Here is a 5,010-nt window from a genome sequence, read left to right on the forward strand (position 1 = left end):
TATGTGGTATCTATACACAATGGAATACTATATGGCAGTCGGAAATGATACTATCACAGATTTTGCAGCAACGTGGATGGACCTAGAACATATTATGTTAAAAGAAGCAAGCCAGAAGACGAAAGATAAACACAGAATGATAGCACTATTCTGAAGTACCTAGAATAGGCACCAGATAAACAACCCAAACCCCATGATTAAATAACAGGGTGCAACAGCATAGAAACCTCAAACACTGTAATAATCACCATATACTGGGAAGTAGAGCCCAAAACAAAGGGAAGAGAAACAACATGAAGCCCGATTACACTTTATATTATAAAGAAACCAGGAACAGCAGAAACAGCAACGTAGAGAGAACAGGTATGTAATTATTGTTTTACTACAAAGGCCCATAATAATTTACTAGGGATCTTATACACAGGTAGTTTATGATGGGAAATTATTGACTCCAATGAAAACATTTCAAAACATTATGGTTGAATGCCTTATCCTTACCACATTTAAATTATCCTCAGTTTTTCTGCCCATAGGTGTTCCTGGATCCAAAGGGTGAACATTCTATGGTGGTACCCCGGTGCTCAGTCACCCGAGGCACCATACTCAGCTTGCATCATGAACATGCCCGGATATAACTAACATACCCTTTATCTCTAGATTATTTCTTCTTTTAGGACCTGAAGTGCATGACCAGCCAGAACACCAAAGCAACAACTGTGACCTACAAATTTTTTTTGTGTGGTTTTTGGGTCACACCCGGCAGTGCTCAGGGGTTACTCCTGGCTCCATGCTCAGAAATTGCTCCTGGCAGGCACGGGGGACCATATGGGACACCGGGATTCGAACCGATGACCTCCTGCATGAAAGGCAAATGCCTTACCTCCATGCTATCTCTCCGGCCCCAACCTACAAATTTTTACTACAGGGCCTAAGCATCGAACATGTTCAAGCAAACTAACATGCCCTTGCTCTTTTACCCTCTCTTCTCATTACTTCATATTTTTGTTGGTGGTGTTGTTTAATTGTTGGTTTGTTTTGTTCTATTTTGTTTTCCCTTTTCTCTCTTCTTGTCTCCCTCTTCTTCCACCTTCTCACTACCATCAATTCAATCCATGTCAAATAAAAACCACACGTTTACCTCCTCTATAGGAAAGAAAAGAAAGCTGATATATAGAGTGCTGCAGATAATACTGCATACGTTAAACACCTATATAGATAGACCTCACTAACACAATGCTTAGTACTTGAGGCACGAAACCTATACATATCCAAAAGTTGATCTATTAGCTTTCTTTCCTTACAAGTACTACACCTACCTATCTTTCTGTACTCAGAGTATCTCTTGCCCTCCCCACCTCTCTATATTAATATATACCTAAGCTAACTTCTATATGTTTATATGGGGGCAGGAGCACACAGAGATAGTTATCCTCCTTAAGAGACAAACCTAAACCACAAACAATCCATACCTATACCCTATATAACCCCTCCCATGTACTCTCTCCTACCCCCCTCAGAAACCTGACTATCCCTTTACCCCTTAATCCAATCCCCAATATCCCCACCATGTTATAACTCTTCACCCTCAGTTCTTAACCCATTAGGCATCAAAATTAATCTCCTACACCAACGAACCAGTACCCAGTTCATAAGTGAAGAGACACCCACTCAAACGGACACCTTGTTCCCGGCAAGAAAATACAACCAACACCCCAACTGACACATGCAGTGTGGCCCTCCTACTCACCTCTTCCTACTGTGGACTGTGACTTAATACCAGATTAGCTCCAAAAGGACTCCCATTGCAAGAACTCTATCCAAGACCTCCCTGTGTGGAGCCCACAACTCACGAGGAAATCTCAAAAGACAATGGGGAAGCCTATACTATCATCATAAATATAAACCTATATAACACTACCCCTTATACTGTTTTTCCCCAAATGTAAAGTAATCTCCATTATCACTTTCTCCCTTTTTTTTGTTCCCCCCTTATTCGTTTTTTTTTTTAATTTGTTTTGTTCTACTTTTTGTTTTTTGATTTAATTTGTTTTGTGCTTCTTTTGGATCACAGCTGGCGACGCTGGGAGGGTGCTCCTAGCTCTGTGCTCGGAAGTTGCCCCTGGTGGGCATGGGGGACCATGTGGGATGCCAGTATGTAAGCCACCGTCCTTCTGCAGGAAGGTCAGACGCCTTGCCTCCATGCTATCCCTCCCGGGCCCACTTTATGCCTCTAATTATGTTCTTTATTTAATCCTTTTATTTTCTTTTAAGAAACTCTTTTTTTCTTTAGATATGTTTGAGCATATATATTTTTAGTTTCTGTCATGGGTCTGTTTTCTTCTCTCGCCACCCCAAATCCACCAGCAATATAATGTAGAACCACTTCTTCCTGCAAAGGTATATTAAAAATAGGGAAAATTTTATGTGTAAAAACAAGCTCTTATCTACTAGGGATAAGTACTCATACTTTTTTACAACACAGGAACATCTCCCACCCTGAATGTATGCCATGGGGAATCAAATAGACTCCAGGGAAATAGACACGATTGTCCAGCCTTGTCTCCAGGATCCCAGACATAGAAACGAGAGAGTTCTCCACAACAGCTCTAGGAACCAAGTCCCCTCGAGGGCATTCATAACGCTGCTCTGACGCCAACGTCCGCCAGTTCTAATTTGATAACCTGACAACGAGGAAATGGGAACAACTAGATCTAAGAGCAAGTTTTCCTTCCTCACCAGCCAACGATAAGACAAAATCAGAAGACATGTCACCCTTTGATCTGTGCAAAAACCAAGATTGCTATATACAGATGACTGGTTGTTACAGCAAGGACTAGACAGTACGCATCCTGGGACCAACAACAACAAAAAGCTCTAACCTTGCTTTTGGTCTACAATCTGTTCAACAAAAAAGATCTCCAATTCCAGAAGTCTGACTGAGACAACCGCAAGTGAATGGGTCTTCCAGAAAAATAATGAAAGACTCTGTCCCAGGCACCATCCTAGGAGCAACATAATGACCAAGAACACCAACTACAGAAGATGAATTGAAACGACACTGAAGAAGCAGAACTGTTAGAACCACAAAGAAAGCCTTCATCATTAGCTCCATTCCTTGAGCTGCACAGTCACCAAGATCTCTAGATACAGAGGACTGATTTTACCATCCATCACAAAGCAGAAGTCTTCAATACACCACAAAAGCACTGAGGGGAGAGGAAATGATCATGCAAAAAGTCTAGAGTTAATCCCATGACAGTATACTTCAGGGATGGAGAAACCCTGTATCTCCTAGGCCAAGGGAATTCCCTCTATAATATCCCCAAAAGTTACTGTGCCTATGCAGGGGGAAAAAGAAAAAAAGGGGGGGAAAGCACAAAATAATCCTTTTTTCACATATATATTGATTGATTGATTCTTTTATTTAACATCCTTATTTTGGTGTAGATATTGAAGTTGATGTCTCCATTTTTATTTTATATTATTTTATCTTGTTTTTCTCTTTCATTTTGCACTCCAGTATGATTTGAATTCAGAACTGAGACTATTGTGTGGTGCTTCTCTTTATTGCTGTAGGGCTCACTGGATATTTAATTTGACATTTATTTTTGTTTGTTATGGTGTTTCAATTACCATTTTCAAGTCCTCTCTCAAACTGAGGCTGATAGCTACCAGAAGGACTCCACCCATTTTTAGCATATTTTTATTATTTTTTAATTTTTTTGCTTAATCTTTACCCCATTGTATTGCTTTTCTTTCCCTCAAACAAAAATACATAACTCGATTTATCTAGCTTAGCCTCTCAAATAGAGGGAGAAACAAGAGAGGGCACCAGGACCAAACAGATGTATGATCACTGATAGTAAGCTAGACAAAGAGGGGACCACCTACTCTAGCAGCCAGAGGAGTGATGGTGGGAGATATGGGTTGCAGAAAGGGAACAGGGAAGGGGGAGGGCAAATTTGGTGGTGGGTATTCCCCTGATTCAATATTAATATGTACTGAAAATACTAATGTGAAAGATATGTAAGCCACTATGATCAAAGTAAAAATTAAAAAAACAAGTCAGCAAGATTGGAATAAAAGGAACCTTTCTCAATATAGTTAAGACCATCTACCACAAGCCAATGGCAAATATTATCCTCAATGGAGAAAAACTAAAAGTCTTTCCTCTAAATTCTGATACAAGACAGGGCACTCTACTCTCACCACTCCTCTTCAACATAGTACTGGAAGTACTTGCTGTAGCGATAAGGCATGAAAACAATCAAGGGAATCCAGATAGGAAAGGAAGAAGTCAAGCTCTCACTGTTTGCAGATGACATGATATTCTACTTAGAAAACTCTAAAGACTCTTCCAAAAAGCTTCTAGAAACAATATATTCATATAGCAAGGTGGCAGGCTACAAAACTAACACACAGAAATCAATGGCCTTTTATATAGCAATAAAGATATGGACGAGATGGACGTTAAGAAGGTAAAACCATTCACATTAGTGCCACACAAACTCAAATATCTTGGAGTCAACTTGACCAAAGATGTGAAGGACCTATAAAAAGAGAACTATAAAGCCCTACTCCAAGAAATAAGAGAGGACACACGAAAATGGAAACGCATTCCCTGCTCATGTATTGGCAGGATTAACATCATTAAAATGGCAATAATCCCCAAAGCATTTCACAGATTTAATACTATTCCTGTAAAGACACCATGATATTCTTCAAAGAAGGGGATCAAACACTTATGAAGTTCATCTGGAACAATAAACACCCTTGAATAGCTAAAGCACTCTTAGGGAAAAGGAAAATGGGAGGCATTATTTTCCCCAACTTTAAACTGTACTACAAAGCAATAGTTATCAAAACAGCATGGTATTGGAATAATGACAGACCCTTTGGGCTGGCAAGGTGGTGCTAGAGGTAAGGTGTCTGCCTTGCAATTGTTAGCCAAGGAAGGACCGCAGTTCAATCCCCCGGCATCCCATATAGTCCCCCCAAGCAAGGGGCAAT

Source organism: Suncus etruscus, chromosome 5 (assembly GCF_024139225.1).
Source record: "Suncus etruscus isolate mSunEtr1 chromosome 5, mSunEtr1.pri.cur, whole genome shotgun sequence".
Taxonomy (NCBI): domain Eukaryota; kingdom Metazoa; phylum Chordata; class Mammalia; order Eulipotyphla; family Soricidae; genus Suncus; species Suncus etruscus.